Source organism: Callorhinus ursinus, unplaced genomic scaffold, assembly GCF_003265705.2.
Source record: "Callorhinus ursinus isolate GAN/ISIS: 27379988/994484 unplaced genomic scaffold, GSC_fseal_2.0 scaffold1284, whole genome shotgun sequence".
NCBI classification, from domain to species: Eukaryota; Metazoa; Chordata; class Mammalia; order Carnivora; family Otariidae; genus Callorhinus; species Callorhinus ursinus.
Genome location: NW_027398339.1, coordinates 1,653 through 12,054, shown reverse-complemented (window position 1 = coordinate 12,054; position 10,402 = coordinate 1,653). Strand labels below are relative to the sequence as shown.

The 10,402-nt window shown below is 45.6% G+C and overlaps 1 non-coding gene across 1 annotated transcript; it reads left to right on the top strand.

Annotated features, from left to right (window-relative positions):
• Window positions 1–281: 281 nt before the first annotated feature.
• Window positions 282–442, top strand: LOC112824678 (U1 spliceosomal RNA). The gene has a single exon (XR_003208490.1). It is a non-coding gene; the product is annotated as a U1 spliceosomal RNA (small nuclear RNA).
• The last annotated feature ends 9,960 nt before the right edge of the window (window positions 443–10,402 follow it).

Below are 10,402 nucleotides of genomic sequence, written 5' to 3'. Positions count from 1 at the left end.
GGGGTGGGGGTGGGGACTGAGGCGAAGCCCTTGACGTCACGGACGGGGCGTGTCTGATGCAAACCAGGCAATGTGGAGGTGCGGTTCTGCGCGTTAGAATTCGCGGGGCTGAGGAGGTAGCAGCGCTGTTGCTTCCACCGTATTCGGAAGCGTCGTGTGGAGGGTGAGGATGCTTGCGACAGGAGTGGGTGCCGAGGGTGTTGGGGTGCGCCTAGGCGAGTGAGCCTGTGTGTCCGGTGGAAGGCGGGTGAGACTGGTGTGGGGCGGAGGCGGAGCGAGTCACACTTACCCCGCAGGGGAGACGCCGGGATCAAGCAGGTGGTTTTCCCACGCGAGGCGGGTCCATCGCACCGCGGACGTGCTGACCCCCGCGATTTCCCCGAGTGTGGACAACTCGATTGCATAATTTGTGGTAGTGGGGCTGCGTTCCCGCTCTCCCCTGGTGGCGGCCAATAAAAGATTTTGTTTGCTTTCTCCTTTTTTTTTCTTCTTTTTCCTTGTCTTCGGGCGACTTCCAAGTTCACCCCAGCGACAGGCGACACCAGGACACTGAAGAAAATACCGCCGCTTTTCAGGGTTGCTTACGTGCAAAGCTACAATTCGCTGTTTCTCATCTAAAACGCACAGGACAGTTTCTGTCCGCAGGTCGTACATCCTGCCTTGGCTGTGGGGTTTTTCTGGCGTTTTTCGTGGAGCGGTGCGCGGGCTGCTCCCCAAGGCCCAGTGCCCTTCAGTATCTCTGCTTCTACTTCGATACGTGGATTGCAGTCCATGATCCGGCAAAGTTCTTTCTTTCACTCCCCACGGAACACAGGTCAGCGTCCCTTCTCCTTCCTCCCTCCCCTCCCCACCTATCCCCCCAGGCACCCTGCAAAGCCTCACCCAATCCCCAGACTCCATATCCTTGATTAGGCCACTTGGTAGCCTACCTAGTTCAGCCTTGCTCCAGAGGACCCTTCTGAGACTAGAGACGGTCCAGCTTGATGTACTGATATTTATTGTAAGTTTATTTGTTGAAGTAATCTCTATACCCAAAGTAGGGATCAGGCTCAGGAAACCAGATGGAGACTCCCATGAACTCCCCACTGAGCCAGCCAGGCACCCCCTGACAGATATTTAAAGAGGCACCTCTGTCTACTCGCAAAGGATCCGATGGGTTTGGCACCACAGACCTTTCCCAAACAGCAGGTTAGCTGTTGGACAAGGGGCCGTGGGCCTTCTGCAGGTCTCGGGCTCAAGCAAAAACTATCCTACTGCTGTACCTGCATTGCTTTGTCAATCCGAGCTTGAAGGGGTTTCTGGCTTCAGGCTTTCACCAGAGCTGGTGTTTTTTCTCTACTCCCTAAAGGCCTCTATTCAGAATCTACAACTGACCGTTTTCCAACTTTGATTTTCACTTAGGGGAGCCACACCAATTGGGACTCAGCAACTGGTTTACTCTTCTGCCAGAAACAATTAAACAAAACAGCAAGAGTGCCGCACAAGATGCACGAAGTGGAGATTTCCAAGATCCTGGGCATCAGGCAAAGGGGACAGCCATCCCGGACACATGGCAACACATAGGTGAGCAGAGCCCTAGAGCTGCTCAGAGGTACTGGCTCCAGAGACTTTCTAAGCAAGGCACTGGGGGGAGAGGAACCTGGATAGGAGCCCCGTGCACTCCTGGAACTGAGGACACTGATCTGAGAGACCCCAGGACTGAATTCTGGGGAGGACAGAGCTGTGGAGGGGCCCTGGGGAGGCATGGACAGCAAGTCAGGGGGCAGTCCTTTGCACAGAGACTGCTGTTCACACAGCACAGGGAATAGAGCCTGTGCCCAACAGACTGAGCCAAAGGAACCCTCCTAATTCTCAAGGCATAGGGTGCAGGAATAGGGGGAGGTCTTGCCACAGTACTCAGAACTCATGGTTAGTCCTCCACGGAGCACTGCTCTGGGCCACTGAACTAATCCTTAAAGCAACATCAGAAATGTTTCCAAGTAACTTCAGTGCATCCCTGAACAAAGCTCAATATTATAGAAAACACAAAAATATCCAGCAACCAGCAAGGTAACATTCACAGTGTCTGGCGTTCCATCCAACAGTTTGAGGTATGCAGACAAGGAGGGGAAATGAGCCCTCCTGAAGAGATGGATCACTCATCTGAAAATGACCCACAGCTGACACCAAGGTGTGAATCAGCAGAGAAGGACAAGAAAGTGTTTGTTCTAACTGCATCCCATCAGTTCAAAACATTCAGCAGATACATGGAAAATGTTAAAAAAGAAAGATCCAATCTCACATGAAGAGAGAAAAACCACAATGTCTGAAAGGAAATGTACTGCAAGGGGCTGATGGTGATTAGAGAAGGCAGAAGAGAAACGTTCAATAGGAATCCTTTGGAATCTGCAGATCCTGCTGTTGCCTTCTGAACCACCTTAACCCTTCCAATCTGTGAACACACGATGTCTTTCCACTTGTTGAGGTCTTCCTTAATCTCTTGCAGCAATATTGTGTAGTTTTCAGCGTACAGGTTTTGTGCCTCCTTGATTCAGTTATTCCTAGATACTATTCTGGTGGGTGCTGTTGTACATGGAATTGTTTTCTTAATTTCGTTTTCTGATTGTTCATTGCTAGGGTATAGAAACACCGATTTTGTCTGTCTTGTACCCTGCACCTCTGCCGACTTAGGTTATGGACTCTAGTAGTTGGTGTGTGTGTCTGTGGATGTGGATTTTTCTGTATACAGGAGCATGTCATCTGGAAATACAGATACAAATTGTCCCTTAAACAACCTGGGAGTTAGGGGTATAGATTCCCACAAGTGAAAATCTGTGTATAACTTTTGACTCCCTGAAAACATAACTACTAATACCCTACTGAAGCCTTAGAGATAACAAAAACAGTTGGTTAACACACATTTTGTATGTTATTTGTATTGTATACTTTATTCTTTCGATACAGTGAGTTAGAGTGAAAATGTCATTGAGAAAATCATAAGGAAGAGAAAATGTATTTTCTACATTTGTACTAGACTGTATTTGTAAAAAAAAAATCAACCCATGAGTGGACCCACATTGTTCAGTACAATTCAAACCCATATTGTTCCCCAGTCAACTATAGTTTTATTGCTTCCTTTTCATATGTTTTCCCCTCACCTTCAGGCCTTTTAAAAATTGATTCATAACTGATTCCCATGTGGCATCAGTTTCACGTGGCAACACAGGGATTGGACGACTCTATAAATTATGTTAGGCTGACTACAAGTGTAGCTACCCTCTGTCACCACGCAGAGCTGTTACTGCAACACCGACTACATAATATGAGATCTGTCCTCTAACATTTTTTTTAAATCTTCACTGATTTAAAACATCATTCTGATGTTTTGACAGAGTGTAGGATTCTATGCCCTCCCCTCCCCCCACCACTACCACGGGCCTTCTTTGGACTTTGCCAGAGAGGAGCAGTGACATATAGGAAGTTCCCTATTTTAGGTCACTGCAGCCCCTGATCTTGGGCCATGATGCTCAGCCAGGGCCAGGGAAATATGGATTAGCAGGAACCCTTCTTTGTAAGCCCAGTTCCAATGTGAAGGACCAGAGTGCTCCTTCTAGGCCCCCGCAGGGATGGTTCAGCACCCAGGAGCTGGTCTACATAGAGACGGCCAGAAAAGGGCAGATTCCCCTAAACCCAGCCCAAAGTGTTCCATTTAGACTCAGAAGAAGGTGAATAGCAGCACAGGCTCTTTTCCTATGCTGAGCGGGGGAGGGGAGCCTCAGTGCCAGTGCAAGAAGGAGCATCAAAGGGAACCTTTGGCTGTTACCCTTAAGGTTGGTGGCTAGAGCCCACCCAGGGGACTAAACCTACTTAAGATCCATCCAGATCTTGCCAGCAGCTTCCATGGGTCCTGTAGCCCTCACTTCCTCTAGGAATCTCCAGCCAGCTGGTGCCCCTGTCTTTGCCTGCTTCCCCCTGGTCTCCTTGGGCCACCTGAAGGTCTCTTCCTTTAAGTAGTCTGCCACCTGGTGGATTCCAGGGGAACTGCGGGGGGGCGGAGGCTGAAGGCACAGGCACTGAATCCCTGACTCCAGCTGGGAGGTCAGAAAACAAGCTGTGCAACTGTCGCCTTCTTTCTTTTTTTTAGGTGAAACTGACATACAATAAAGTTCACCCATTGTCAACAATGACAGAGTTGTTCAGCTAGTGCCCTAGTGTGTTTCAGAGGCTTCCTTCACCTTCCCACACTCCCTCCAGGCCCTCTGCAGACAGTCTCCGCTCCCTCCTCCAGCTCCAAGCAGCACTGATCTGCTTTCTGTCTCTGTGCATTGCTCCTTTCTGCACATTTTACATAAGCCGAATGAGACAGTATGTAGTTCTTGGTGACTGGCTTCTTTCACTCAGCATCCTTTTGAGGTTCCTCCATGCTGTAGCTTGGATCAGATTTCTGTGCCTTTTGTTGCCGAATAGATGCCATGGTACAGATAGGCCACATTTGGTTTGTCCATTCACCAGCCGATGCCCTTTGTGTTGCTGTCAGGTTTTTCCTATTGTGAATAACGCTGCCCGGAACAGTTCTGACCGAACGTGAGTGGACATATGTTTTTACTTCTCTCAGATAGATTCCTAGTTGTGGAATGGCTGGGTCCTATGGCAAGCTTGTGCTGAACTCTTAAGAACTCTCAAAGTGGCTTCCTCAGGGGCTCTTACATTTTTCGTTCCCACCAGCAATATAGGAGGGTCCAGTTTCTCCACATCCTCAGCAACACTTGGTATCGTCTTTGGAACATAAGCGCACTAGTTGGTGTAAAATGGTACCTGGTTTTCCTTGCATTTCCCTGAGGACAAATAACATCGATTACCTTTTTATGTGCTTATGAACCACTTCTGTGTCTTCTTTGGTAACATGTTTTCCAGTCTTATACTGGCTTTAAAAAGTGTGTTGCTTCTGCCCATTGAGTGAGTTCAAAGTCTTCTTGTCTCTCCTGAATGTGAGTCCTCATTGGGTATTTAATCCACAAATATTTTCTCCTAATCAGTGGCTTCTCTATTCCTTTTCTCAGTGGCAAAGTTTGATGCAAAAAAGTTCTTCATCTTCAGTTTTCTCTTACGTATCGTGCTCTTGCCGTAGTGACTTAGAACTCTTTGCTTACTGTGAATTCCTGACCATTTTCTCCCACGTATTCCTCTTCAACTGTAGTTTTGGCTCTTACCCTTAGATCTGTGACCATTTTGAGTCTATTGCTGTGTAAGGTGTGATTTCCAGTAACAGCTGTCGGGGAGCTTTGTCCTGACAGGTGCAGGAGAACCTGGGGGACACTTGTGTTTCAGAGTTAGTCTCCCCCGGGCTAGGAATGGAGATTTCACCCTGCTGCACCTGTTAGTGAAAGGCTGAGTGCCTTTGGGGAGGGGAGATACATGGGGCTGGGGTCATAGACGGCATGTACTCCCCATTCTCTGGGACTGGGTACAAAGTAGCTCCTGGAGCCCCAGGGCAGTCCTCCTCACAGGAGTCTTTAGAAGCACAAACACACTGAGAGCAGGAGAGGCTAACACAGAAAGGACCCCAGGGATCCCAGGGGATCTGGGTTGGGATCCGAGAGGGTCTTCTGTGGGTGGGTGGGAAAGAGGACTCCCACACATTTGGAACTCAGGAAACATACCCAGAAGGAGTGGAGCAGATTGAAGACATTTCCCAGAGTTTGCACTATTTTTCCAACATGAAAATCATGGTATGTGCCTGCATCAAAGGTGCTGGGGGGACACATGCTGCCTCAGTCGGTAGAGCGTGCAACTCTTCATCTCAAGGTCATGCGTTAGAGCTCCACGTTGCTCATGGAGCCTAGCTGAAATTAAAAAAAAAATAATAATAAATAAAAAATACACAGGTGCATGCGTCAGGAATCTGGAATTACTCCCCCTAAGGAAAGGATGGTGCAGCTCCCTTAGTCCTTGCAGATCAAGAGCCATTCTGAGCCTTAGAGAATCCTAAAAGTTGCTTGATATTTCCTCAGATCAACCCAGAGACTCTACACTTTTAGTATTTGTTGGGTTTCCCGTGTATGGTCAGAGGTCCACTGGCAGACACATTTGACACACGGAGTACAGAGTAGACCAAAACACAGAATAGTACCTGGATGCACCACATTAGTCTCTGTCCTCACTGCGGTCTCACTGAAAATGAGAATGGGCAATCGAAATGCCCGGTATTCAACACAGATTAGGAAGAAATGGAAAGTTTGGGTTAACAGTTTAAATTATTGTGTCCCCAGATTGAATCTGATGGCAAGTGGAGACTCTGTTGAACGTGTTCTAGGTTCTGCAGGTGGAAATGAGGGCCTGAGGGACAAAGCAATTTACAACTGAGAGTAACTTTGGTAACTTAGTACCTTCACACTTGACACAGTTTTCTTTCATTTTGTCTGATGCCCTGCTGTCATGTTTGATTCTAACCCTATTTGTACAAGGAAGTTGATATCAATAGCAAACCTAAAATCCATACCACTAAATATCACAGTGCTTATTCCTAATGGTACTTTAGGCTCGTTTCTAACTGCCTGTAGTTTCGTTATGACTGACTCTGAAGGCAGCTTAATCTAGCCATGTGTGCACTTCTCTTTGGCCCCACCTCCAGGTTAAGCAGTGCACCTGAGAGGGCTCTATCACTGGGGGAAGGACGTAGGTCAGACAGGTAATAAAGAGAAATGGGGGGACTGGGAGTCAGCAAAAAGAAAGCACAATTATCAGTGCATTGATTCCAGAGAGGACCATTATATTGCTCTTTAAAAAATATTTTATTTACTTCTTTGAGAGAAAGCGATTGGGAGAGCAGAGTGGTGGAGGGAGGGGGAGAGAGAGAGAGAAGCAGACTCACCCCTGAGCAGGGAGCTGGACATGGGGCTTATCCCAGGACCCTGGGATTCTGACCTGAGCCAAAGACTGAAACTTAACCAATTGAGCCACCCAGGTGACCCTTAAAATAATTTAAAAAAATTTCTGGAATACTTAACATTCAGCATTACATTAGTTTCAGGTAAGATCGTGGTATTTATTTTTTATTTGTTTTTTTAAAGATTTTATTTATTTATTTATTTATTTATTTAGAGCAGGGATTACGGGCAGAGGGAGAGGGAGAAAGAATCCCAAGGAGATTCTGCATCCAAACGACCCTGAGATCATGACCTGAGCCAAAATCAAGAGTCAGATGCTTATCCGACGTAGCCACCTGGATGCCCCTTGGTATTTCTAAGAATAATATGTTTAGCTTTCTCTCTGAAAGAGGTACTGAGTACTGAGCAAGGCTAAGAGAAACCATGGTAACCATAGAGGCCAAGGTCAGATTGCCCAAAATGTGCCACAATGGCATATTGATTATTTTGAATTGAAGCTATTTGAATAGCAACTGGTGCAAGGACACTCAAACCCTCCTCTGTCTCCCTGAAAGCAGGAAACCCATCTCCCCTATGAAAAAGGCACCCCCTGTACTAAGAAGTAAAAAGACATCCTTCTCACCAAGGCCTTTAAAGCAGAGGGTCTGAATTCTGCATAGAACTCACTCCAAATTAGAGCTCCCAAACGTCCCTCCGAAATGTATTGTCTCCTTGTCTAAAGTGTATAAAAAATGTCTGCCTTAATACTTTCTATTTCTTTAAAGGTCTGAATGTCAATATCAGTTCTTCAAGCATATTCAATATCTCAGGTAAACTTAATTCTTAGTTAAGCTGGAAGTCCTTGAAGGGTAATGGAGGAACTTTTCCTTCCCTGCATATATTTTCGTAGGGTAATTATTGGATTTTTGCTGATTTATAAGCTCTACCTAAACAATGTGGGGAAAAGAAGGGAAACAGTGTTCCTTGCATTGGTCATTTCCCTTCAGTGGATCTGGCCTGGAAAGAAGAAAGAAAGAAAGGAGAAAGGAAGAAAAAAAAGAAAGAAAGAAAGAAAGAAAGAAGAAAGAAAAAGAAAGAAAGAAAGAAAGAAAAAAAGAAAGAAAGAAAGAAAGAAAGAAAGAAAGAAAGAAAGAAAAAGAAAGAAAGAAAGAAAAAAAGGGGGAAGGAGGGAGGGAAGAAAGTGTCCTGCTCAATTTTCCTTGTAAACATCTCGTGAGGAACCTGTTGGTGAACACCCAAATGGTGGTGAATGTTGGGAGGGCCTGTCCCTGGCATGCTTTCAGGAGGGTGATCTGGTGTGTATAGAACTATTTAGGGAACCAAACTAAGAATCTGTGGATTAATATGGCCTTATTCACTAGAAACGGTCACATCAGCTATGTAAGCATAGCCATGGGAAATCACCCCAAAGAGTTCCACTTTGTGTGGTGACCTCACACATCATTTAGAGACCATGTATGTTTTGCCTGGGTCAGAGCATGTCCTCATGTGGGAATTCGGTTCTTGCAGTTAGTGTTAGTGGTCTCAGTTGCTTTGCTGGGACCTCACAATTTCCCTTTGAAAATGTGAGTAAAACTTGATCCTGGGTAAGACTTATGATTAGTGGGGCCTGATTTGGCAATGCAACCTTTTGCATCATCCTCATATTTGTTGGATGTGCTCTTATGCAATTCTCTGGTCTTTCTTGAAATAGTTGCCATTGGCCAAAATTAAACCAGGATAACCTGTGTACAGAGTGACTGGTGGATGATGGATTCTGTGGCCATTATGGCCAAAATTGTTGCTAAGGTATCTTCCAAAACATATATTGTTCTTTTGCACATGCCCATTTGCAACTCCAAAAGCCCAAAGCCATTTTTCCCTGCTACCCTGGGGTCCTTGTCATCAATTCCCCAGAAGTTCAGGATTATAACAGCTCTCATTATCTTTTCTAAGATTTTACTTACTTATTTGACAGAGACACAGAGAGAGAACACAAGCAGGGGGAGCAGCAGAGGGTGGGGAAGAAGCAGGCTTCCTACCGAGCAGGGAACCCAATGTGGGGCTGGATCCCAGGACTCTGGGATCATGACCTGAGCTGGGGGAAGATGCTTAACCGACTGAGGCACCCAGGTGCCCCAACAGCTCTTATTAAATCCCAAACCCCGTCTATCTTGTTTTTGTTTTATACAGTATTGTTTTGTGTATATTGTGTATATTGTTTTATATCACTATTTGTTTTATACAATTTCCCATAGTTAGGAAGACAGCAGGGATAAGAAAAGATGAAGTATAGGGAGCAATCTTACCTTGAAAAACTACGTCATTTTTGAGAAATCTGCCACCACACACGAGTGAAAAATTGAACCCTGAGACCTAGCATAACCTTAGCTGACGGTAATTCCCTTAAGCTAAATCAACAGGAACACACCTCCCATGAAGCAAGTTGGGGTTTTTATTCCTTGCGGTCAGAAAGAACACACCCCATGTTCTCAGGAAGAGGGTGTTAGAAAGAACCTATTGTAGATAGGAAATGCCCTTCACAGTGTCCTTCATGTGACAAGGGCTAGGGAACATCACGTGAAGGTGAGGAACAGATGTTTACTGTGGTTATTGGATTTTTGTGTTTTTTTTTTCTACATCCAACATCACCAAATAATTTATTTGGAATCAGAATTCAAAAGAACATTTGACAGTTGAGAACTGTTTATTCTGATCCAGTTGTACAACTAATCTAGGTGAAATTTCCAAATAAATTTTACATGGGTTTTCCAGGACTGGGGCTTCTCGATGACTTCAAATTTAGGATTTTCAAATGTGAAGTCCAGGAACGTATTCATGTCTGTTTTACCATATGTTTGCTTAAGCTTCAAAAGCTCCCTCCCTAGGTCTTGCTGGTGCTCTGGGCCAGTATCAAAGGGTCCTCCAGATGCCCGTAGCTTAGTTCTGTATTCTCTAATCTTGTCCACGATGAGTTTCTGTACAGGACCAAGTTCTTTATTAAATGCCACAGCGGTGAATGCAAGCTGGTACAACCCCTCTGGAAAACAGTATGGAGGTTCCTCAAACAGTTGAAAATAGAGCTACCATATGACCCAGCAATTGCACTACTGGGTATTTACCACAAAGATACAAATGTAGGGATCCGAAGGGGTATGTGCACCCCGATGTTTATAGCAGCAATGTTCACAATAGCCAAACTGTGGAAAGAGCCAAGATGTCCATCGACAGATGAATGGATAAAGAAGATGTGGTATATATACACAATGGAATATTTGCAGCCATCAAAAGGAATGAGATCTTGCCATTTGCAATGACGTGGATGGAACTGGAGGGTGTTATGCTGAGTGAAATAAGTCAATCAGAGAAAGACATGTATCATATGACCTCGCTGATATGAGGAATTCTTAATCTCAGGAAACAAACTGAGTGTTTCTGGAGTGGTGGAGGGTGGGAGGGATGGGGTGGCTGGGTGATAGACATTGGGGAGGGTATGTGCTATGGTGAGCGCTGTGAATTGTGCAAGACTGTTGAATCACAGATCTGTACTTCTGAAA